Source organism: Armigeres subalbatus, unplaced genomic scaffold (genome assembly GCF_024139115.2).
Source record: "Armigeres subalbatus isolate Guangzhou_Male unplaced genomic scaffold, GZ_Asu_2 Contig555, whole genome shotgun sequence".
NCBI classification, from domain to species: Eukaryota; Metazoa; Arthropoda; class Insecta; order Diptera; family Culicidae; genus Armigeres; species Armigeres subalbatus.
Genome location: NW_026943320.1, coordinates 75,117 through 101,608, shown reverse-complemented (window position 1 = coordinate 101,608; position 26,492 = coordinate 75,117). Strand labels below are relative to the sequence as shown.

General features: G+C 39.5%; 1 protein-coding gene and 3 long non-coding RNA genes across 9 annotated transcripts in view; 2 read left to right on the top strand and 2 right to left on the bottom strand.

The window, feature by feature from the left end:
- Nucleotides 1–1,134: 1,134 nt before the first annotated feature.
- Nucleotides 1,135–26,492, bottom strand: part of LOC134204370 (uncharacterized) — a 56,217-nt gene continuing 30,859 nt past the window's right edge. Inside the window, exon 3 of one of the 4 annotated variants that reach the window (XR_009977854.1) lies at nt 1,135–1,376. The gene's annotated coding sequence lies outside the window, so the exon portion shown is untranslated. Of the gene's footprint in view, nt 1,377–2,184; nt 2,315–3,162; nt 3,272–19,943; nt 20,180–26,492 lie in introns of those variants that run through there. The other 3 variants (XR_009977851.1, XR_009977853.1, XR_009977855.1) reach the window with 3 other exon arrangements.
- LOC134204372 (uncharacterized) lies at nt 1,960–15,580 on the top strand. Of its 2 annotated transcripts, XR_009977857.1 has the most exons (6): nt 1,960–2,032; nt 2,104–2,412; nt 2,515–2,709; nt 3,012–4,204; nt 4,277–4,573; nt 14,741–15,565. It is a non-coding gene; the product is annotated as an uncharacterized LOC134204372 (long non-coding RNA). The 2 variants fall into 2 exon arrangements; XR_009977856.1 differs by lacking the exons at nt 1,960–2,032; nt 2,104–2,412 and having other exon boundaries at nt 2,421–2,709; nt 14,741–15,580.
- LOC134204378 (uncharacterized) lies at nt 21,299–25,264 on the top strand. Of its 2 annotated transcripts, XR_009977860.1 has the most exons (5): nt 21,299–21,933; nt 21,998–22,651; nt 23,279–23,568; nt 24,417–24,923; nt 25,078–25,264. It is a non-coding gene; the product is annotated as an uncharacterized LOC134204378 (long non-coding RNA). The 2 variants fall into 2 exon arrangements; XR_009977861.1 differs by lacking the exons at nt 24,417–24,923; nt 25,078–25,264 and adding an exon at nt 23,629–23,728.
- Nucleotides 23,184–23,665, bottom strand: LOC134204379 (uncharacterized). Its single transcript, XR_009977862.1, has 2 exons — nt 23,548–23,665; nt 23,184–23,404 (listed from the first exon to the last, which is right to left on the bottom strand). It is a non-coding gene; the product is annotated as an uncharacterized LOC134204379 (long non-coding RNA).

The following is a 26,492-nucleotide window of genomic DNA, read 5'->3' as shown; positions in this document are numbered from 1 at the left end:
ATAGACAAAATTTTGTCGAAATTCAAATCAGCATATAACTTTTGCTTAGAATAGTCCGATTTCAATAAAATCGAGACCATAGGACGCGAAAATTATTCTAGTATAGTGTTCTTACTCAAAATCTTAGATCGATTCTCGGGCACTGGAGATGTAATATTTTATACTTTCTCCAAAACTAGAACTAATATGCCGACCGATGCTGATTGTATATTGAAAATCCGACAGATATACGCAGAGATATGACCATCTCCATGTATATATGTTTGTGCGCAAAAGTATCGCCCATTGTTCTGGAACCAATCCTTAACTCGCAACAAGTTTCGACGGGAAATTCTGTTTCTTATTAAAAATTAGCTGGAACTATGGGCTCGTAGGTTCTGGCTAAAATACATCCTTTTATATATTTTTTTCTTAATTAGTGTAAAATTTAGCATGATAAACCAGTTCTAGACTACAACTTATTATACAATAACGCGTAAAAAAGTCTCGCCAATTTTTGGATACTTATCTTCATACTATATTCTTTTACCTCCATCTGAGTTGCTCGCAGAAAGTTGCATTCGACGAGGAATCCTATCCCATCGTTTCCTCTGGTAAATTGGCAGGATCAGATTAGGGAATCTGAAGCCAGGGTTCAAATAAATAATACAACAAGCACATGAACAAGTTTCTGCAAGATTATGGAGGGACCAGTTTTCTATATACGTTCTGTTAAAGGGCTGTCCATATACTACGTGGACAATTTGGGGGTGAGGGGGGGTATGTCGACTGTCCACGGTTCATACACATTTTTGAAAATTTATATGAAGAATAGTCCACGATAGGGGAGGGGGTATCTGAAACTGATTAAAACCTGTCCACGCATATACCACAGCCCCTAAGTTAAGGCGTAAAGGTTCAGTTGTTTTCTGCAAAAATATTGAATTTTTGTGCGTCTTTGTTTTTGAACTATTGATTAATCACCTTTTTATTATTTGCGTTCGTTCTCCGTCGGCTTATTTTCCAACGAGTGACAACGATTGACACCAGAAAGACGACTCCTATGCCTGGACCTTGCAAATCGCACATTTTAGCACATCAACACCACTATGTAAGGCTTTTCGTTTCGAAATCATTTTCGTGTTCAATCATTTTCCATTCTAACTCATGCCAATAGCGCCGATCAGAATCCCGGCATACTATCAACATAGTATGGTGTAAAGCAGGCTCTGCTAAACAACTTTTCATTTCATTTATTTAGTTTACATTTAAACAGATAACACTGAATCAACAATTTGACGCCAAATACACGGTTCGAGGCCGCATCTCTCCACCCTCGAATGCACCCACGCTCGCCAAGTCGTTTTGCACCTGGTCTGCCCACCGCCGTCTAGTACCTGACGAATAGGAAGCAAACACCATCTTTGCTAAACAACTTAACCACCCGTTATCAACTAAATCAAGTAATATCGATAAAAATCAATTTAATAGAAATAAAAATAAATGACCATAATACATCGAGTTCTGATTCTTTTCCGATTTAAAGATCCGATTTACATCTTAATTTAGTAGAACAAAAACAACCGATTTCATCGGGAATCGTCTGCTATTCATTAGAATACAACTACCAATCGAGCTATTTTCTTGCTTTTCATCAGCCGATTTCGTCGGTTATACTTTATTATTTAATTGAATCAGCTAATTAATCATGCGATACTTCAGATTTTCGTAGGTCGATTTCGTCGTCGGTTTAGTTGTATTTTGTGCTATACTACGTTTACCGACTAATCAATCAACTAAATTGGTTCAAATCTATTGATTTGGTAGGCCGATTTAATGTATTGTTTAATCGCTAAACGCCCTGTTAAGCTCCCATAAGCGTCTGTGCAACAAACAACCGATTAGTCGGCTACAAAGTAGGCCGATCCGACCGACGAAAACCGACTAAGTCGGGGAAAAGTCGGTAGGATGTTTTATGGGTGGTAATAAATACTAATTTCGAAGCAGAATTGGTGGAAAAAAACAAAAAGGACTATGGATGTTGACATTGCATGTATTTTTTTGCCTTCCTCGTATTTTTTTTCGAAATTGAGTTTTGTTTACAAAATGTTATTTTTCTTTTAGATTCAATAGCGGAACTACCGCATAAATTCTCTGATGAAGGAACTCAACGAACATGATGGACTCGATCGTGGAATTACTTTTCATAGCTATGCAGGTGCTATTCGCGTCCGGAGGAATGTTCAAGGTCTTCAATTACAAAGAAAAGCGATGTTGCGCCTTGGTCCCCTGGATTACGTGCGGATATCATGTTCCTCCATTAGTATCTGTGGATCTTGAGAACATTCGACGATCAATAGGTGCTGTTTTGTAAGAGTTTCTTTGGTGGTACCTAGGAAGTTATGATAGATTATACATTATCCAAATGTATCGGTAAGTGCCATAGTGAACAGCTACGACATTGGAATGAAGACGATATCTACCAGACTGTTTAACAATTTATTTAATTTTATTAATTTTGCTTTGCCTTCGGAGTGATGCTGGTCATTACAGCTACCATCAAATTACACACCAGCTGGAACTGAAACGTGATGCTGCGTTGGAGAGGTGACGACGATCAACCCCCATCCAATGAACCCAGAAGAACTGTTGACGATGCTTGAACCATTTGCGACCATTGGAAATTTTACATGCACTGAGTGCTAGGTTAAACTGATGCAGCAACGATTGGTAAGTGTTTACCTCAATCTTAGAGCAATTAAATAATTTGAATTTTTCTCATACAATGAATTGAAATTGAGTTGACGTTAATTTAAAACTAAATTGAAATTAAATTTAAATCAATTACAAATAATGTGAGGTTTTGGTAAGAAATAAAAACAAAAATTTTTTTATTTTAACTTTATTGACCTCTTGTTTTACTTCATATTTAAGCCATGTGTGGCAAAAGATGAACAAAAAAGCTATAAATCTACTTCTGATATAATAAAAAAATTGGAAAGTATGTACTTCATAAAGTAATCTATTTTTAGTTTTTAATACAATTTGAACATCGGTAGCAACTCTTGCGTTGGTTATTGCCCTCCATAGATCTCGTCGATTTGTCTCATGTTGAACACACGTAAAGGCCAAATGGTTTGGTGTTGATGCTCCGTTCCCGCATTCGCATAGGTCATCGTTTATTATGTCATTCCTCTTCAAGTGAGTAGCTATCCTGGAGTGGTTGCTGATGAGTTTAGAGAGAACTGTACTGCCCCTATTCGCATAAGCGTCCCATGTCAGTTTTCTTCAACTTGAGAAATATGCCATTGAATTTTTCAAACTCGTTTTACATGGAGAAATTAAAAAATTCTAATAAATCTATAAAACCAGCAATCTTTCCAAAAATTTGGCATAATATTCTTCAATTGTATACATACACAGCAAAAAAAAACGTAATGTGCATCGACGTAATCACAACGATGTACTAAAATACACGATGTAATCAAAAGTTTGATATGCAAAATAACGTTGTTTCAATGTAATATCACATCCCTCTTCGAATTACACAGAACCTATATCATCGTTTCGCATTACATATCACCTGTGTAATATTAGTTGCTGATAGCAATTAAAATTACATCAAAATAAATGCAACCCATCGATTCTATAATGCTTTGTGTTATATTACACAAAATCGATGCAATATCACAGTCATTGAAAATGTAACATTAAATCTCGCAACACTGTCCATACTGACTGATGAATTTCTGGTGGTGGAGCGGTGCGCCATGTTTATTTTGAAGTCCGAGATTTCGGCGTCTAAATTTTTTCAATTATAAATACCTAGTAAAAATGTGTATTAATATAATTATTATTAGTGTAAATTGTGATATTAGTGAAAACTGTAACATATATTCGGAAAAAAATCCCTATCGACGATCGCAGCAACTTGTTGGCCCTCTTGGGCCCTCTTGTGCTCCGTGTAATGGCCAAACCAAATTTGAACGACTGTCGTATCATGCGCTGCTTGGAAAAAATGTTCTTGGTACTGCCATCTAATGCTGGTTTGTGTCTTTTTTACTTTCGAGCTACAAGCCCGAACTGGAAGACCGATTGCAGAATAGCAAAACTGAGCGACAACAAAACGCCCTGGAGCAACTAAGGTGCTCTAGAACTTTGCGTTCCGACAAGCCGAATTTATGGTTTTGATTGGGAAGTAAACTTCAGGAAATTTTCTTTTTCGGTAGGTTTTTATTTGATTTTAGACTGTTCTTTTCATTCTTTACTACATTACGTACTTAATGCTTGCTTACAGATTCGATCAAGACTTGTGTGTGGTAACCTTGGAACGTCCGTCGAAAAATTGGATTGGCCATCCTGAGAACACCTACGACTTACTTCGCCCCAGATGTATCCTTCGGGAATAGAGTTTCGTTTGGAAGGAATCATTTCGGAACTATAATTAATCCGGCCGAAGCAGTTCTTTGGTAAACATTCCCAACAAGATTGGATTTGATTCGGGCTGATGAAGAATCTGGTCTGCGTAAATCACATTCCGATTTGTAGTATTTGCAATCTTTCTAATGCCACCAGGATGTGTAATGGATGTCATGTAAGTTCTATATTGTACCGTGAAGTTCTCTATTTTCATGTTCTTAAGATTTGACACAGTTGAAAACGTTCATAGCAAATATTGCAGCTATATACGAAAATTTGCTGTATGAATCTGAGATTATTGTATGTGATTCCTAATTTCGCGCAAAACTGAATTTGCTCATATACGAAATTGAATATCGAGCTTGGTTTGATGAAATATAATGAACTGATGGAAAGATTTATACATGCTTTGTTGAAGCTATGCTGATAATGGCATCAGACACCGACCAGTAGGTACCCATTCTATAGACGGAAAGGTATGTCCCTATATTTCATCGCTGAAACCACGCTTAAATTTTGCTTTAAGAGACTTAATTCATACAAGACATAACTCTAATAGGAAATGTGTCCTTATGTTATATGGAATTTAGTTTAGGGAAAAATAATTAAGGTTTCCAATGAGCTATGTGGTGTTGCAATGAAGAAAGTTTTAAATACCATTGAAAACATCATGTATTTTAATTAATTCAGCTTACATCTTTAATTTGCTGCGCTCCTCGCCGCCTTGTACTTTCCGGGTCGGAAACAAACACCGTCTTTGCTGTTTTGCATTCTTGCTACATGTCCTGCCTATCGTACCTTTCCAGCTTTAGCTACCTTTTGTCGTAGAGTTGGGCTAGCATTCTTTGCCGCCACACATACCGTCTTCTTGCTTGTCGCCTTTGATGGAGGCCGATTGGCTTCCATCATCCGAAGTAGTAATCTCTTCCGCTGCCAGTATGTATCACTGCCAGCACACCCAGCGCCACATAGGTACTCCTCGTAGTGCTGCCTTCACCGCAGCCTTTCCGGAATGCGTTGAGCTTCTGGGATAACTTGCGTGTTTCTTGAGAACGGCACAGCTGTTCCATCTCTGTTTCTTCAAGGCAGCGTTTCTTCTCTTTTCCTGTTTCGGTGTGTCGCTGCGACTAGTTATTAGATCTATTGTAGAATTTTCCGTACTTTTCATGTTTAAGAGCATGTCGAACTACTCCATTAGGGATCGTACACTTATTGCGTAAGCAATTTTCTGGGATTTTCGAATCCTCCCTCCCCACATGTAAGATTTTTTTCATACATGTTTTTTTATATGGTGCATAAGAAAACGACAGACCCCCTTCCCCCATAAGTGCTTAAGTAATAAGTGTACGAGCCCTTACTTTTTTATATAGCTTTATTAGAGTGATTTTTGAGGTGTTAACAAAGTTCATCACTATCCCTTACTATTGATAAGCAATGCAGTACCGTTTACAGTTCTTGTTTTATTTTCCCAAGAGTACATGACAAGGTCTCGCTGTTTAGACCCTTCACAGAGAGCAATCTTATTGAATGCGCGCCCCTTATAAATAAGAAATCAATTCTTTATTGATAAAACAGAACAGTAATAGCCATATCCTTGTCATCCCAAGTAACCATGGAGCTATATATGCTTGCAAATAATACAGCCATTAAAGTTGACTTAAAGTGGAAAAAGGCCCTTTTACGATTGAAATAATGCTTCATTACTTTGACATGTTGAAATAAAACATGCAGTAATAATGCAGGTAGTAATGCATTTCTGCATTCGTAACGCTGAACTAGTGTATCGTTGCTTGACAGACGATGAATAAATGCATCTTTACATCGGTAAAACTGATCTAATGCAGTTAGCATTTAACATGCTGATCTGTGATTGATTACATGCATTAATTAATGCTTGGTGGTTACTTGGGATGCTTCTAGAATATCACCAGTAAAACACCAAACCCGAGGTTTAGCTCTATCTACAAGACAATTTTAATCTTGAGAAGTTGTTCAGTAACTAGAACTGCTGTGTGTTTCTCAAACTACCATTGCTTACCAGTTCATTCATTTATTTAGTTTGCAGCTAAACAAATAACACTGAATTCACAATTTGACGCCACAATACACCGAGGCCACATCTCTCCATCCTCGAATGCGCTCACGCTCGCTAAGTCGTTGTGTACTTGGTCAGCCCACCTCGCTCACTGCACTCCACGCCGTCTCGTACCTGCCGAATTGGAAGCAAACACCATCTTTGCCGGATTTTTGTTCGGCATTCTTGCAACATGCCCTGCCCATCGTACCCTTCCGGCTTCTGGATACTGGGTTCGCCGTAGAGCTGAGCTCGTGGTTCATTCTTCGCCACCGTATATCGTCTTCTTGCACAAGATGGTCTAAGATGGTCCTAAGCACCCATCTCTTGAATACTCCGATTGCTTGGAAGTTCTCCTCGAGCATTATCCATGTTTCATGTCCGTAGAGGACTATCGGTCTTATCAGCGTCTTGTACATGACACATTTGGTGCGTTGGTGAATCTTTTTGGACCGCAGTTTCTTCTGAAACCCGTAATAGGCCCGACTTCCACAGATGATGCGCCTTCGTATTTCATGACAAACATTGTTATCAGCTTTTAGCAAGGATCCAAGGTAAACGAATTCCTCGACTACCTCAACAGTATCCCCATCTATCGTAACTTTGCTTCCCAGGCGAGCCCTGTCGCCACAAGCATGTACTTTGTCTTCGATGCATTCGTATGCCGCTTTGAAATCAATGAACAGATGGTGCGTTGAGACCTGGTATACACGCCATTTTTAAAGGATTTGCCGTACAGTAAAGATCTGGTCCGTTGTCGAGCGGCCGCCAACGAAGCCGGCTTGACAACTTACCAAGAACTTATTCACTAACGGTGACAGACGACGGAACTTCCCTTCCTTAAGGTGGGAGCTAGTTGGCTTCCATCGTCCGCTGAACTTACGTAGTCATCTCCTCCTCTGCCTTGACTTTCACTGCCTGTACTCTCAGCGCCATTTAAATGTTCCTCGTAGTACTTCTTCCACCTTTCGATCACCGCACGTTCGTCCGTCAAGATGCTCCCACCCTTATCCCAGCATTTCGTTTCGTGGCACGAAACCTTTGCGGGATGCGTTGAGCTTATGATAGAACTTGGCAGTTTCTTGAGAACGGCACAGTCATCTCCTCGCATTCTGCTTCTTCCAGGCGGCCGGCGTTTCTTCTCTTGGAAAAGGCGGGTCTGTTGCCTCCGCTTCCGTCTATAACGATCCAAGTTCTGCCGGGTTCCTTCCTGGAGTGCGACCGCCCTCACTGCGTCCTTCTACTCTAGAATCTGTCTGCACTGTTCGTCGAATCGATCGTTCCTGCAACTTCGTCCCACATACCCGACGTTGTTCTCTGCTGCGGTATTAATGGCTGCTTTAACTGTATTCCAGCAGTTCTCAAGCAGCCCCATCAGCCCCCTCTTCCGCCAACGCTACTGCTGCGCGTATGCAGTGGCGACATCAGGTTGCTTCAGTCCCTCTAGGTCGTACAGCGGCGGTCATCGGTATCGCACATTCTCAGGTATCTGTTTGCCGTTTTCCGTATATCCTAGCAAAAAAAACAGTCGTATCGGGGCGTACCGAACCATGTTGATGACGGATAGTTTAGGGCGCAGTTTAACCATCACCAGATAGTCAATAATGTCGAAGAGAAGTGCTGTCCATCAATCAGAATGTGGTCGATTTGTGATTCTGTCTGCATTGGTGATCTCCAGGTGTACCGATACGGAAGGCTGTGTTGGAAAGAGATGCTGCGAATGACCATATGCTTGAAGGTGGCGAAATCCGTTGGCGTGGGCCGTTTTGTTCGTCAACTGGTAGGCGCTGAACTTACCAATAATTGGTGTAAACTCCTTCTTTTGGCAAACCTGAGCGTTTGAATCTCCTATGATAATTTTGACGTCGTGGCTTGGGCAGCTGTCGCACTCATATTCGACCTACACGTAGAATGCCGCCTTATCATCATCAGTGCTTCCGTAGTGTGGGCTGTGTTGATTATGCTAAAGTTGAAGAGCCGGCCTTTGATCATCAACCTGCACATTCTCGCATTGATCATCATTCTAAAAGCAGTTTCCAGCTCGTGTGTTTTGCCTCTGGTAAATTGTATGATTACCTCTAAACGTTCGCACCATTGATGCCTTCCATAAAACCTCATGCAGCGCTTCGATCCCAAATCCACGGTCATAAAGCACATTGGCGAATATATATGTGCTCCTGATGAAGTTGAGAGATTTGCCATTCCACGAACCGAGCTTCCAATTGCTAATCGCTTTTCGTCGCTGTGATCTTCGTCGGTCCGTATTATCTTGTTAATCATTTGTTGCTTTTTTTTTGTCAAGAGCTAACTTGCAGGCCGCGACACAAGTCCTTCGGGATTCCGGAGAGAATCCTTCAGGGATTTAGGGGGTAGCCTTCGGGGACTCTGGAGGGAATCCTACAGGATCCCTAGGAAAATCTTTTAGGGATTCCTAAAGTAAAGCTTTCGGCATTCCAGGTCATTTTTCGAGGGTTCCGGAGGAATTCGGAGGGATTCTGGGAGGAATGCCTTGCCCTGTGGGAATTCCAGGGTGAATCCTTCTGGGATTCCGGAGCCTATCCTTCTGGGATTCCGAAGGGAATCCTCCTGGTATTCCGTAAGTAATCCTCCAGGGATTTTGGAAAGAATCTTTCACGAATTAGGAAGAGAATCTTCCAAGGTTCCCTGAGGAAATCCTTCGGTATTCCGAAAGAACTCCATAGGGGGTTCTGAAAAAAAAATCAACGGGAATTCTGAAGGAACCCATCAGATTCCGAGGATCCCGAAGGATCTCTTTCAAGGATTCCAAAGGAACTCTGGAACTATGGCATACCCGAAGGAGCTCCTTTGGAATCCCCGAAGATGTTACATCGGAAATTCCAAATTCCCAAAGGAGCTCTTTCGGAATCTAAAGTTAGTCGCTATGGAATCCTCGGAGGATTCTGTCGTGACTTTACGTCCGTCCTTCAGCGCAACCGTTTCAAAACTGACTTGATTCGTATTCACTCTGCATACACGCTCAAATAAGAATACTTAATTCCATCTATTCAGACCAACTTTCGAAATGAGCTGCATACATTTTTGCTCTACATCATACCAAGACAAAATTCTCAAAACGACTTATCTGCTTTTGTGAACAAAGACTCAAACGACGATTTGACGAATCTGATAGCTTTCCCACGCAAACCAACACCATCAATAGGTAGGTGAAGGATTCCGCTACCTGTTGGTGGTGTTGGTTTGCGTGGGAGAGCTATCAGATTCGTCAAATCGTCGTTTGAATCTTTGTTTACAAAAGCAGATAAGTCGTTTTGAAAATTTTGTCTTGATACAATCTCTACAGATTCCTTTTGGAATTCTCAGAGGATTCGTTTTGAAATCCACGGAGCAATTCCTTTGAAACCCCCGAAAAAATTCCTTCGGAATCCCCGAGAGATTTCGGAGGGAATCCTCGATATTCAGGAAAATTCTACAGAATATTCGAGGGTTCCTTTTGGAAGCATCAGATGGTTTCCTTAGGAATCCTCGAAGAGGAGCTCTTTTGGAATCCCAAAAGAAGTTCCTTCAGAATACCCTAAAGAGTTCTTCTAGAATCTTCTAGGAAATTCTTCCAGAATCCCCTAAGTAGTTCCTTCGGTATTCCGAAGAAGTTCTTCCTCAAGAAGCATAGATCGACCAAAAATGGTCTCATATAAGCTGCATCAATCTTTTTGGAACATATATACTGCAAGGATCCAAAATCGTCGAAGTAGTTCATTTGGAATCCCCGAATAAGTTCGCTTTGAATCCCCAAAGAAGTTCCATCGTAATTCCGAAGCAATTCTTTACGAATCCTCAAAAGATTTCCACTGGAATCCCTGAAGGAGTATCTTCGGAATCCCCAAAAGAGTTTCTTTGGAATCCCCGAAAGAGTTCCTATGGAATCCAAGGAGAATTTCAGATGGAATCTGGGATGCGTCTTTAATTCTGAAGGGAGTCGCTGAGGAAATGTCTCCTTGGATTCCGAAGGGAATCTACTGAAGATACTTGAGGAAATCGTTCGGATTTCCGAAAGTACTCCTTTGGGGGTTCTGGAGGTACTCCATCGGGGATTCCGAAGGAACACCTTTAAGAATATTGAAGTATCTCTTACAAGGATTTCGAAGGAACTCTTCGATATGGGATACCTGAAAGAGCTCCTTTGGCTTCCCCGAAGAAGTTCTTACGGAATTCCCGAAGTGGTTCTATCGGAATCCCCGAAGAACTTTCCTACAGAATCCCCAAAGGAGTTACTTTAGAACGCCTAAGTTTTTCTGGAATTCCAAAGAAGTTCTTCCAGTATCTACGGAGGATTTCGGAAGGAATCCTGCGAGGATGGCGAGGGGAACCCTCAGAAGACTGCAAAGAGAATCCTCCGGGGATTACGGAGTGAATCCCTACGAAATATTCGGAGGATTTTTTTTTAATTGCCGAAGGATCTCCTTTGGAATCCCCGCAAAGTGACTTCGAAACCCCCGAAGCCAAGAGGGACGACACTCATCCGATGGCGTTTTATTATATTGCACTTACTTATCACGCTAATTATGATTATGGTGAGATATTTTCGTATACTGAATCACCAACAGAGTTTCTTTGGAATCCTTTAAAGAGTTCCTTCGAAATCTAGGGAGGATTCCAGAGGGTATTCTCTAGGCATTTCGGAGAGAATTCCTACGTAATCCCCGGAGAATTCACTTAGGAATTTCCAGAGGATTATTTTGGCAATCCCTCGGAATCCCCGAAAGATTCCCTCCGGAATTCCTAAGAGAACTCCTTCGGAATCCCCGAAAGATTCCCTCCGGAACACCCTAAGAGATTACCTTCGGTATCCCCGATGGATTCTGTCGGAAGTTCCTGGAAGGATTTCTTTCGGATTTCCCCAAGGTGTCCCTCTGGAATACCCGAAGGATTCCCTCCAGAATCCATGATGGATTCACTCCGGGTTCTCCCATGATTTTCTTGTGGAATCTCCGAGGGATTTCCAAACGAATCCCCGATGGAAATTCTTTAGGGATGTAAGGGATTTAACAAGGGAATCCAAGAGGAATCCTCCGGAGATTCAGAAGGGGAATTTTTCTTTGAAACCTTCGGAAAAATCGGTCTCCTTAGAGGATTTTAAAGGCACGGGAGGATTTTGAAGGAACTCCTACAACGATTTCAAAGGAATCCCTGCAAGGATTCCAAAGGATGTCTTTCAAGGATTCCACCAAATGGTTCGAGATCTTTGCAAGAGAGTGAATCCATCATGGATTCCGGAGAGAATCCTTCGGGTATTCCAGAGGGACACCTTGGGGAAATCCGAAAGAAATCCTTCCAGGAACTTCCGACAGAATCCATCGGGGATACCGAAGGTAATCTCTAAGGGTGTTCCTGAGGGAATCTTAGGGAGATTTCGAAGGAGTTCTCTTGGGAATTCCGGAGGGAATCCTTCGGGGATTCCGAGGGAATGCCAAAATAATCCTCTTGAAATTCCTAAGTGAATTCTCCGGGGATTACGTAGGAATTCTCTCCGAAATGCCTAGAGAATATACCCTCTGGAATCCTCTCAGGATTTCGAAGGAACTCTTTCAAGGAATCCAAAGAAACTCTGTTGGTGATTCAGTAGGGGAAGTGCACCGGTTTTGGCCAACTTAGTGCCTAATTTGGCCAACCCTGAAAAATACATATTTTTCCAAAATAATCGATCAGTTGAAAGCAATGTTGAAGCGTGAGGGATATGTCTTTTGATGGAACTAATAAAACCCTTGCGAATTGCTTTATTTTTGGAGTTATTCGCAAAATTGGCCAAATTAGGAGCATGGCCAAAACCGGTACAGTTCCCCTATACGAAAATATCTCACCATATTCATGATTAGCGTGATAAGTAAGTGAAATATAATAAAACGCAATAGGATGAGTGTCGTCCCTCTTGGCTTCGGGGGTTTCGAAGTCACTTTGCGGGGATTCCAAAGGAGATCCTTCGGGAATTAAAAAAAAATCCTCCGAATATTTCGTAGGGATTCACTCCGTAATCCCCGGAGGATTCTTTTTGCAGTCTTCTGAGGATTCCCCTCGCCATCCTCGAAGGATTCCTTCCGAAATCCTCCGTAGAAGAACTCCTTTAGGCGTTTTAAAGTAACTCCTTTGGGGATTCTGTAGGAAAGTTCTTCGGGGATTCCGATAGAACCACTTCGGGAATTCCGAAAGAACTTCTTCGGGGAATCCAAAGGAGCTCTTTCAGGATTCCCATATCGAAGAGTTCCTTCGAAATCCTTGTAAGAGTTACTTCAAAATTCTTAAAGGTGTGCCTTCGGAATCCCCGATGGAGTACCTCCAGAACCCCCAAAGGAGTTCTTTCGGAAATCCGAACGATTTCCTCAAGTATCTTCAGTAGATTCCCTTTGGAATCCAAGGAGACATTTCCTCAGCGACTCCCTTCTGAATCAAAGAAGCATTCCCTTCAGAATTAAAGACGCATCCCAGATTCCATCTGAAATTCTCCTTGGATTCCATAGGAACTCTTTCGGGGATTCCGAAGATACTCCTTCAGGGATTCCAGTGGAAATCTTTTGAGGATTCGTAAAGAATTGCTTCGGAATTACGATGGAACTTCTTTGGGGATTCAAAGCGAACTTATTCGGGGATTCCAAATGAACTACTTCGACGATTTTGGATCCTTGCAGTATATATGTTCCAAAAAGATTGATGCAGCTTATATGAGACCATTTTTGGTCGATCTATGCTTCTTGAGGAAGAACTTCTTCGGAATACCGAAGGAACTACTTAGGGGATTCTGGAAGAATTTCCTAGAAGATTCTAGAAGAACTCTTTAGGGTATTCTGAAGGAACTTCTTTTGGGATTCCAAAAGAGCTCCTCTTCGAGGATTCCTAAGGAAACCATCTGATGCTTCCAAAAGGAACCCTCGAATATTCTGTAGAATTTTCCTGAATATCGAGGATTCCCTCCGAAATCTCTCGGGGATTCCGAAGGAATTTTTTCGGGGGTTTCAAAGGAATTGCTTGGAATTAAATGGAGTTACTTAACTCGTCTTAGACAGTTGAATACATTCCGCTAAAAAGACCTTAAAATATTTTTTCTGATCCCAGAAGAACTTCTATCGGAATCACTGGATTTCTTCAGAACACCCCAAGGAATTCTTTCGGGATTCCAATGGAGTTCTCCCGAAAGCCGGAAATGACGGAAGGAACCCACATAAGACTGCAGAGGAAATCCTCCGGGATTTCGGAGTAAACCCCTACGGAATCCCCGGAGGATTTCTTTTGAAATTCTCAAAGGATTCCTTTTGAAATCCCTACTGAATTTAGGGAGGTTTCATTTCGAAAATCCTGACGGAGATTCTTTTGAATCCCCGATGAAGTTGCCCCAGTATCCCCTAAGGAGTTCCTTCCGATCTCCGAAATAATTATTCCAGAATCTCCCAAGTTGTTCCATGGAAGAAATTCTTTTAAAATCTTCGAAGGAGTTCAGGAGTTCATTTGGGATTCTCAAAGAAGTTCCTTCGGAAGGTTTTTTTTTAACTTTATTAATGTGTTTTTTTTAATCCTTCGGAAGGTGTTCCTTCGAAATTCCCGAATAAGTTCATTCTGAATCCTCTAAGGAGTTTTTTTGGAATTCCGAACAAGTTCTTCCGGAATCCCCTAAGGAGTTCCTTCGTAATTCTTCCAAAATTCTCGAAGGAGTTCCTTTGGAATCCTTGAAGGAATCCCTTCGTAATTTCCGAAAAAGTTCCTTTGGGATCCCTGGAGGATTCCTTTTTGATGGCAACCCGGGTGCTTTTGGAATCTCTGAAGAAGCTCCTTTGGATGTCTTGAAGAAGTTCCTTCGAAATTTCCGAAGAAATTCTTTCGGAATCCCCGAAGCAGCTCATCTTCAAAGGAGTTCATTCGATATTCCAGAAGAAGTTCCATAGGAATTTCGAAGCAGTTCTTTAAAAATCCTCGATGGATTGGAATTGAATCCATGAAGAAATCAGAGTGAAACCCTACGTAATATTCGGGCAATTTTCAGAGGATTTTTTTTAGAACCCCCGAAGAATTACTCCCGAAAGACACGAAGGATTCCCCCCGGAATCTTCGAAGGATTCCCTTCGGAATCCCCGAAGGGTTATCTTCGATATCACCTATGGACTTACGGAATCCCCGAATGATTCTCTCCGGGATATCCAACGGATGGAATTGGAATCAATTGGAATCCCAGAAGTATACCTATTTCATAAATATCATCGCTCCTCACCAGCCCCGCTGAACGTGATTTGTTTTTCTCTTTTTCAGCATCTAAAGTCTTCATAGATCACCGATTTCCGTGTCGCTCGGTTGTGTACATTCAAAGGTGCAACATAGAAATTCGTCTCTGGCCTGCGAGTTTCAATGGAGAAGCTACATACATGTCGCCGCACCAGTTAACTGGATCAGCGGATCCTGTTCACGATGCCCCTGGCTGATTTTGTCATTATAGCTGCGTATGGGCATTAAACGGGCTTATAGCAGCTGCTCATAAGAACCCCTGTCTAGGCTTCCAGTCGGCGAACAACCACCGGCAAAAGAACCTGATGGAGAATATGTGGAACTGTGAAGAGGAACTTTAGCCAGCTGTGCTTGATGTTCACTTATAATAAAGTGAAACATTCTAATCTGCTGAAGGCGCTGAAGGGTACAATTAGCCGTATGGAAATAATTAGGGAAATAACCCTACAGATTAGGATAAAGTAAATTTTCTTTGTTCGAGTCCTGTGAAAAAAAAATATATGAGCAAATTCGAAAAATAAAAAAAATCATGATTTAAAAACTGAAAATAGCATCTTATGTTAATGTTCACCAAAATAATTGAATTCACATTTCTTTCCATGCATAGCTTGCTGTTTACGTCACACTCATCTACATCGCTTTAGTTACGTCGTTTTATTTATTACGTCGAAAGAAATTACATCGCTCCTGTTTATTACACAGCAAGCTCTCGAGTACATCGTGCTGTGTAATATTCAATAACCGATGGATTCAGTTGGTTGCAGCGATTTCGATGTAATATTCAACAACTTTTTTTGCTGTGTTGCTATGGAACTATTAAATGGATTGTAATTACATTGATGTTTTGTGCGAGAATGTATCAAACTCTGGAATGTGACTGTTATGCGAATAAATAGCAAGATTGGACAAGTGGGTTTTAATTTTCAAATTTCTAGAACAAAATCAAAATCGTCAAAAATCGACATGGGATTCTTATGCGAATCGCGGCAGTATAATCTGCCGTCGGTTTAGATTGGAGCCGCAATACCAAGGGGTATAATCAACGGAACAAACAATTGTCGCCCCAAATAGCGGCGACGTCGTCAGAACCTGTTATGCGGATGTCCGGACAGATGCTAAGATTTTTTGAGAACAAACTGGAGAAGGAATTTTTAAAGGAAATGATCCGACCCAACATCGGCGATTTTCACCGCCATGAGACATGTATACCGATTATACTCTTTTGTTAGGTTTTCAATATGTTAGCTCATAATTATTCTATTCCGCAGGATACCAAGCAACGCGCCCGCGATCATTTGTCCAGTTGCAAGAGTTACTCTTTCGGTTCATACTTCATACACCGCTGTGCGAACGAAGTCGAAATCATTCAGAAACACATTGTTCAGTTCATTCAGGACCGATACGGTGGAGTCCCGTTGGACCACAAAATCATCCTTTCGGCCAATGCGTCCGGTAGCATCATAGTGTTCATATCTACCCAGGTATCTAATCGACGGCAAAATTCCCGGTGCAATGATCCCTACCCATTAGTAACCTACATATTGGATCATCATAAACCGTGTTCGAGATGGCCACTTGTTCTACTATTTAGAGGGTTCTAACATTGTGAACTGGGCATTTCCGAGTTGTAGCGTCTACTGAACGACGCCAAGAAGACATGTGAGCTGCGGATATTGGTCATCGGCAACCACAGCAACCCCAGGTGCTGGCGCGTAAAAACAATCGATCGATTGATTCTCGTGTAATCCAGTGCATAATGTAATGTACGCTGTCCTACAGATTCGACTACCGGAGAAGACCATATAGTTGTACGAAAAGTTCTTCAAGTAGTACAAGTAGAGCAATCTTCCAATGTCCAATGATGAGCGGATGGTCAATGCCCAATGATGAGCGGACGGTCATCACGAGCAATATAGCTCAAGTCGTCTGTTAGTATTTGAAAAAAAAAACATAAAATATTTGAAATTGGAGGTTTTTTTGCCTTTATTAAAGAAATTTTAAACCCCTAGATTGGCTCATCTCTTAAAAAATTGAATGATTGCCCCTACAAAATTTCAAATTAGGTTAAGATTTAATGAAGATGAAGAAATAAGTTGAAAAACAAACTATAACAATTGCATTAAATTTAAAAACAATTTTAATTAACGTTAATTAATACCCTCTTTAGCCAAGCGGTTCGTTGCGCGGTTATAAAGCGAGACCATACCATTGACGAATACATAGACCGAAATGTCGGTACAAAGCCATCAGAAAATCGGGCACCATGTCTTCTTCTTCATTTTGAAGAAAATACCCTCGTGGGTGACGAATTACATAAATATTTTACGAGCGCTGACTTACCCTCTTGACGTTTTGACAGTTTGTCTGTTTGTTTTTCTCCTCACCTTGCGACGTCGTTTCGGTTCGTTTCGGCAGGAACTGGAAATGCTTTGTTCGTTACCAAACGTTGGACAAACTCACCGAGCTAAGGTTGAGTTGTCCGGTCAGTACATTGGCAAGTTCCAGTGCAAGATAGGATACGGTAAAGCTACTCCGATGACCAGAATTTGGGTTGGTGGTCTTGGCGCATGGACTTCGGTTACTCAGTTGGAGCGTGAGTTCGACCGTTTTGGTGCCATCACAAAGAAAGAAAATAACAAAGGGGACACCCAGGCCTACATTATGTACGATTCTATTGATGCTGCTACGGCTGCTGTGAAGGAAATGCGTGGATTCCCGTTAGGGGCACCGGATCGTCGTATTCGTATAACGGAACGGAACAACACCATCGTTCTCAAAGCGCAGTGGAGGTTTTGAGGAAGGCGGTGAGTATCATCGCGGCCCCGACTACGAATATCCGGAAGGCGGTGTATCATACGAGGAAAATTCATCGTACGGCTATGGTGGAAGACCGTTCCGCGGACGTGGTGGTTTCCGTGGCGGTTTTCATCGTGATGGCCCATCGCACAACGGGGACAATGATGAATGGCGTCGATCAGGAGCATTCGAATCAATTCCGTGGAGAGTAGGTAAAATGACGAGAGTTTTTCGATTTCATTCTTTTGATGGTCGTTTGGATGTAATTATACTGCCTCTGATCGCATATAACTCCTGATATTCTAGCTATTAACTCGTGCAATCACAAACCACCTAGATCAGTGTTTCTTCTTCTTCTTCTTCTTCTTCTTTCTGCTTCGGATCTGACATTTGTAGATCCTATTGTTGAGGGCTAGCTGCTATGGCTATATGCCAGATCAGTGTTTCCGAAACTTCCACCTTGTTGTTTGTTGATTCGGTCATGTGTTTTTGGCCTTTTGCCGTTCGTAGTAGACTCGTAAATTGACCAACACAGTTACTTGTAATTTGGTATGCCAAATATTGAACGTGTTCAACCTTCCTTTTATTAAAGTGATATAAACAAAGGCTTTCGTTCATTTAGTGTTATATAGTGAATATAAGTGAATTGAGCAAGTCATTTGAAATGAACTCCAAACTTGTTAACGAGGAGAAAAAAGGACCCGTTTAAGTTTGGCAAACCAAATTAATTCACAAAGCTATTCAATTCAGCTATTCAATGTGAGGATTAGATCAATTTACTTTAAGTCCTAATTGCTATAGTCCATTTATTTATTCCAGTTGTTACGTTCATCCAGATTTACCAAATTCTTTTAATTTATTTACTATCATTCAACTACTAGAATTTTCAAGTATTCAAGTATGTATCTGAATTCAAATTCTAATTTTACACTGCTGATGCATTTTATTAGTTTATTCGATAACGTCATAAAAACTACTTTCGTCAAATTAGTGCCACAATTTCCAAAACAAAAGATTACGCCAACAATTTGTCCTAGCTCGTATATTGGAATTGTTTGAACACAGGATTACATAAAATAAGTGACGGCTCATAGAAAACACGAACTTTCGAAGCTGCTTTCTATCTAGTCCTAATTGTATACACCCAATTTTTTTTACACGGTTGGTATTTATTAATTAACCTAAACTTTCTCAGCTTTCGAAATACCACCTGAATTTTATTTGATTTTTTGTACATTTTTTCGTGGGGTGAATTCATAGTTTCATTGCCGCTCAAGTTCATAATCGACTAAAACTCAACCGTGTAAAAAAATAACTGGGTGTATTGTTGTACGAACGGAGTTCTACCAAATCGACTAAAAAACCAACGAAATACTACCATATTTAGCTATCCTTCCTTTATTAATCACAAAAAGTGTCGCATGTTCCTCAGCGCAATAGGTGTTTAGTGTCGTTTAGCCTATCACCGACCCTATATACATTTAAAGCCTGTCCACGTTTAATTTCGGACACTTAGGTAATGTCCAATTGATTTGTCGTCATTTTATCAATTTGAGCGCGTTTAAAGCATGCTGAAAGCATTACATAATGCAGAAAGATTCAGCGGTCAAGTAAATTGATCGTCTCACTAGTTTGTGAAACTTTTTAAAAATCGCATTATAAGAAGGGGGTCCGAAATTTAACGTGGACAGAATTGTAAAAGATTTTATTTCTAAATGACAATTTTTTTAATTCTAAAATTTCTTTCAGTATCCCAAAAGATCCTTTTCGATTTCCCATGCCGTTTTGAATCCAAAAGAATTACTTTCAGAAACTATGAGAATTCCTTTTCAAATCCCAAACGGATTCCATTTAGAATCCCCAGATGATTTCCCAGGTTTCAGAAACATTTCTTTTATAATCACAAAGAATTTATTTCGGAATCTCAAATAGATTCGGAATACCTATAGGTATTCTATAGAGGATTCTGTTTAAAATACTAAAAGGTTTCCCTTTCAAATCCCTTATGGATTCCCAGCTGCTTACTTTTCGGAATCGTAGAAGGAATCCGTACGGAAATGAAGAAAATTTGGCTCAGATCGCAAGGGATTCCGTTCAGAATTGCAGGAGACTTCCGTTTAAAATCACAGAAGGAACCCGAAAAATAACAAAAGAATTTCTTTCGTTTTGCTACACTAATAAAAATCCACACATTTTTATTGGCAGAAATTTCCAAATAAATTTTATGTGTGCGTTAATAACCACCCGCTATAGGAGAATCCACATAAAGGTTATTAGTTAATAATGGTTATGTGTGTTTCCACATATATGCTATGCGAATTCACATGGCCGTTATGTGGGAAATGCTATAGTCAAAATTTATGTGTGCCACACATAATGGATATGATTTGATTTTTTGTCAGTGTAGAAGGATTCTTTCCGAATTTCCAAAAGGTTAGCTTTCATAATCCTAATCCTAACAGAATTCCTTTACGAATCCTGAAAAAAAATCCTTTTCAAATCTCAAAAAGATTTCTTTTCGAATCCTAAAAAAAATACTTTTTGAACAACTGTTTACAACTTACTTACAATGAGCTCCATAGTCGTTGTCATCAGAGGTCGATATCAACTGAAATTCGTGAACGGAAGTGGGGCAGGGTCGGCCAGCGGACGTAGAAGCGGAAACGAAATCTGTAAACATATATTAGAGTACAACCATTGACGAATACATAGACGGAGGGGTGGCCATTTTTCCGGGCACCACTATATACCCCTGGGGAGTGACGGATTACAATTATTACAATCACTCGACCATTGAGGAGCCCCTCAATTCGAACCACGTCAGTTTGACAACAGTTGTCATTTTCATTTTTGTTTACCTCTGATATGTTTTTGGCTACGATCAGAGTAAATGAAATGCGGGAAATCCGACCGGCAAACGAACAACCAAGGCAATTGCACATTTTACGTGGCGTTCACCGATAAGGAGCATTGAAGATGCCGCCGAGATCCCGGTAAAGAACGGAAACTACTATCTACTACTATTCTGGAAAAAACTATCTGCCTCGGTGTGGTTTCAAAATGTGCTATCGAATGAATGGCCAAATTTCTCATCGATGAAGCTCATTGTTTTTCCGGTTGGGGACATGATTTTCAGGCTGATTATGAAACGCTTTCGGTGCTTCGAGAACAATTTCCTACGGTAAGTTTTTCTTGAAAAGGAGATTTCATCACAAAAATATTATAATTCCCAAATAAATATTTATTTCAATATTTCAGATCCCTGTCGTGACACGGCTAATAATGTTTCAGAAGTGACGTAGTAAAACAGCTTAAAATGAAAAGTATGCCGAAGGTGTTCCTTACTGAATCCGAAACCATCGACCTGATTCGACCATGCTGGTATGCCAGACGTAGGAGTCGCATGGTCAACTATTGCGAGAATTTCGGGGACTGTCATCGAAAGCAACAACTAGAATACTTCGCCGAACATTTTTTCCCCTTTTTGCACGAGAGCAATGCAGGCAAAATCGTTCCAGTGTCCTGTTTGCCGTAAAGCGATTACACAACTTTTGATAAAGCAATCGATTTACATTCCTACCCGTCTAGTAGAAGTGTTCAAAGGAATAGCGAACAACAGAAAATAATCGATACAAATAATAAAATCAAAATAATCACAGTGATCAAATATGAAGTTAACAAATTTTTGATATTTTGAAACCCTATTGAGTAAATGAGTGATTTATTGAAATTTGTTACCCGTTTTGGGCGATTGAGTGACTTAAGCCAGGTTTAAGCATATGGGTAAGCACCGCTTAAGAGTTAAGCGGAAGTGAAGAAATTGGCCCTTAGTGATTTAGGTATCCAATGATTCAGTGATTAGGTGGATGTGTGATTAACTGATTGATCAATTCATTGATAATGTAAATGAGTGTTAACCGTTCCATATGTTTTTCTGTTTTTCCCTCGCGTGCCGCACAGCATCAACTTTTTCGGTTGTTCTTTTTTTATTTATTGTTTTTTATTTATTATATTCCGAAGCTTTTATTATAGCCTTTTTAATGTTTTTAATGCATTGATTCATGTCCACCTTCTTGCTTCAGTGTATCTTATCTTGATTCTGTCAAAAACGAGTAGAAAAAAAAATACATTGTTGATAAACGTAACATTTTTTTTCTTTTTCATAAAATTTGTGAAGTTTCAAGTATTTACTCGAGCCACTGAAGACCTGCTGAAGACGGATTACTGTTAACCAATCTAAAAGTGACAGTTTTTAATGGAAATAGGACATAACTTTGCTGTCATATAATTTATCCCACACGACACCATACCATTTCTGCCCTTCCGGCCCCTCCTTATATTATAATATAAGCTTTCGCGCGAGAAGAAATCCTATAGGACCTATATAATGCTATACCGGCGTTGAAGCATTTCTGTAGCTCGAGGTGAGTGCGGTTTATTTACAATGATTAAACAGTGCCGAATAAACAGCGAATATTACAATTTTAGGACCCAAAGATACACCGCCACCGAGTTGGATTGGAACCTACGGAGAACGGATTCAAAAGTGTCACCGGTAGAAAGCGGAGCAGTATACAACCTGTCCTATAGGATATGTTTTAAGGAGTATGAACATAAACCTTCTGCGTAATCTTGGCGGAGGACTAGCTGAAACTTTTTCTGGTGGAAATGAGCGCTCTGGTGGGGAGGACAACGAAGGAGGAGGCTTCGACTGATTGAAGGATCATAGTAGACACAGACACAGTTGCGACCGGAAATATGACGATAGGTGAGATAATGAGCAGGAGTACAGTCATGAAAAGAATCGTTATCGTCAACGCAGAATATGTTCTCGTATCGCGAATACAGAACCACAATCGAAATGAATCATGACCACGAGGTTAAGGAAGGCATTCTGAAGCTCCATGAAGGCAAGATTAAAATCAAGGTAACCACTGGACGATTTCCCGGACTACAGTGACGGTTTACCGGACCATCAGGCGCAAACCAGAGATGGAAAAGAGGAAAAGTATCACCCGCACGAAATTCAATGTCGGCAACCGGTCTGAAAATTAGAGGTACCGCTGTGAGATGTAAATAAAAGTGGCGTACTAGTGCAATTTACAATTATAACTAATTCAGAAGTACATTTTAATGGCAAAGGTAAATGTTTTTTTCTTGTAATCTACACATATCTTACTGAACTTTGAGCTTTGTAACTTATACCTGTTTACACAGTAATGCACTGTGAGGGTTATGAATCGAACACCATTCAATCCATTTGTATAACATATGTGGCAACCCAAAATAGTCCATAACCCACAAAATCCCATTAAAAATGTCTGCACCAGACGAGATTCTAAATGTAGCATGTGCTAGCTTGTTTCTGCATTGTTTGCCGAACCAAATAAAAAACTTTATTTTGAACTATGGAACAGAATAGCCCGATGTTGTGGGGCTTCATTGCGGTTAGCGTCGTCTAGTATCATGTGCTATGGAGTGTGGTAAGGAGAAAACTGTTCGTAAAGCGTGTTTTTCCAGAACCTCGAATATTCAAAAATATTCAAAGAATTTATGTTTATGATGTTCAGTTTAACTTTCAAAAAATGTAATGTAATATATTGGGGATTCTCCAAATTCCAAGAATCTTCAATTTTTATAGATTCTCTCATAATCAAAGTAATGCTACCCGAAATTCATTTTTGGAACAGATATTTATTATCGAGTATGCATATAAATTCCCCTCATATTGTTTTGATAGTTTACTAATTCTTAATTGTTATGTTCTAGTTTCTGAAGGTATCGATGATGTACAAACTTTCATGGACTTGAATGATATCGATTATTCCCGGCTGAGATTGAAGACCAAATTAATTAAAGCAATTCAACGTATCCAAACTGATATTTCGAATGGGCCTGCAATTGAAGAATACATTGTAGAGCAACTGGATGATTTAGAAAACGAAAATGAAAGAAGTGGTGACATCGGAGGAAGAAATACTGAAGATGACCAGGACACTGATGACGATTGTTCTGATGCTACTGACGAAAATCCGTACCATGGTATTCGGCTTGAGAAGGTGGGATTATTTGTTCAGAGATAAGATTTGCAATATGATCCAACTTTTATGTACTTCTAGGAAATTAACATCAATCGCGTCTTAACTCGTACTGAACAGGGGAAGCAAATAATGGAATGTTTGAAGCAAGGCATCCGACCTAATGAGAAGCTTATGAATCAAATCAAGCACGTGTTGTGCGAATATTGCCTTGCTTCAAACATTCCATTATTTGCTTCCCCTGTTCAGTACGAGTAAAGACGCGATTGATGTTAATTATATATATATATATATATATATATATATATATATATATATATATATATATATATATATATATATATATATATATATATATATATATAAGTTTTCGTAGGGATTACGAAGAAAAGGTTTTTAAAAAACTAAACTACCAGTTACAAGGCTAACAACAGAATGAATGAATTCTCTTTATTGTTCCGTATTTATTAACTCTAGCACTTCGTTATCACTACTATTCTCCTAACATCATTATCTATGCAGCAAGTCGTTGTCGTCTTGTGCCGGGTAGGCATCCGGTTAGTTGAACTCAGAAGCGTGGGCGTGCACTTCTTATACTTATCTCTTATGCTGTGCACTGGTCCTTTGCCTTCTTGGAAAACATGTTGTCTCGTGTTCTCAACGTTCTTCCGTTGATCGGCTTATCTGCTTATGCTCTGTGAATTGAGGGTGTTGTGATGTTGCGCCTCCTATGCTACCCGTGCTGTAACTCGTTATCTGGATACATCTGGTTATTGGTGCCAAGTGGTGAAAAGGGCAATCTTATTTGTAACTTATATATATATAGACTGCGAATATTGATTGTTAATTAGAATTATGTATTTTTTTAGTCGTCCATCAGCATTCCAAAAGAACCTAATAGCATTGTCTCTAGTCGAAACTTATCCGATTTTGCGTTCAAGTAACAATGATGTACCTCAAGCATTGTGGTTTCATCAGCATGCAAGAGGGCTCCATAGACATTCTGGAAGACTGCACTATCATCTTGAATACCTTATTCGCAAATCAGCAAATCAGGTGTTTTTGAAAATAACCAAGTTACGTAATTAATGGATCTTTTTCTCTAGATAAATAAACTCCACAGCGGTTATTGTAGCCGCATATATATTTTTACGTTTTAAATAGCCAATGTTAATTCATAAGTGTTTTGATTTTAGATTGGCGAAATGAAGTTCATCTGCCCCACACCAAAAATATATATAGAGTCACGTCAGTCAGTCACGCGCGCAGAGTTGTGGGTAAAGACTTTTAAAGATCGAGATCGAGTCCGCCAAGCTGGAGAGTTTAACAAATATCTACTCGAGTTTCCGGTATCCACTTGCTTCGATGGTCAATTGGTAATATATTTAATGACAGGTGGCTTAGGCAGTTTTTACTTTTTCGAAGTTCTATTTTGAGCATAATGTTCTGATATATTTTTGAAATGAACTGCCAAAGCCCCAATTACTCGTACGTAAACAATACATATTAAAGTAATCTCATTTTAAACAGCTCAAGCTTGACTTCCAAAAGCTCTACCCCGACCCTCCAGAATTCTGGGTCAAATTTGAAAATTTACAAACCAAGGTGTTGCGGACATATCCATCTATGCTGAAGCATGTTCAAAACGGTGACAAAATTTTTCGTTTTCATAATGGCAAATTTGTTGGAAATCAACACATTATCGACGACGGGAGAAAAATTTCTCAGTACCCTGAATTGAAGAGCAAATATTAATTAAAATGGATCATGAATTGAATGTGTAAGGTGAAATTCGCCTAAAAGTGGCTCGAGTAGATGTATTTGAAAAAAAAAATCCAAATATATTTTGTTTGTGTTTTTTTTTTGAAAGAACGAAAAATCAAATTTTTAGAAATAATGACTGATTTGTCATATTTACCGACAATTTCGTTGAAAATAATTACTGAGTATTTCAGTAAAACAGTGAAAACAACAAGAATAAATTTACCGAAAAAGTCAGTAAGTTTGATATATTGTTTACTGATTTTTTCGGTGATTATTGACAGTTTTGAGGCTTCATGATTTACAGGATTCTCGGTATTAATGATTATTACTGAGAAAAGTCAGCTGTTCAAAAACCCAGTAAAAATTTACCGACCTCGGTAATCAAATTTAACTGTGTACACTGAGGAAATTATCCGTATACCTGTTATGTGGGAAACCACATAATTTTTTGCAATTAGCCTTCACAAATATATATTATGTTTGCGAAACATAGAAAACATTAGACCCAGAATAAATAAATTGTATGTGTAGATATTATTGAATTTTATATGACCGCAAATAAAATTTATGTGTGATATTTATAACTATCATTATGAAGCAGATTATATTGTTTATGCGTTTTATCAATTAATACTCATGTATCACGAACATATATTTTAGTTCTGAGCCAAATGTGAGAATGGGAAGAATGGGGAAGAACCATCTAGGCAGCGCCCTCATACCATTTCCTGACTTTTATTACTTGGCCACATTTCAACCAAATGTCTTAATTTATTGTACAAAATCAAGATATTTGATTAAAAAGCGGAGGAATAATAAACGTTGAGGAAAGCAATTTAAAAAACTTACACTTTATTAGCTGCAACTATTTATTGTACAATATATTTACATATACTTATTTATACTCTCACTCATACAATTTATTATGCTTATACTGATTACAAATTCATTGAAAGAAAATCCGTTTTCTTACGGAACAGCATTTTATCTACTACATTATGAATATTTAATGGTGGTCCATCGACGTTAACAATACTAAAAATTTTACAGTTCTTCGTTTTGTCAATGACTTCATATGCTAGGAAATGATCATCAAACCCACCTGTTTCCCATAACTGTCCTACTATGTAGGGATTGTTGGTTTTAGTTATCCATATATCGATAATTTCAAATAATGAAAC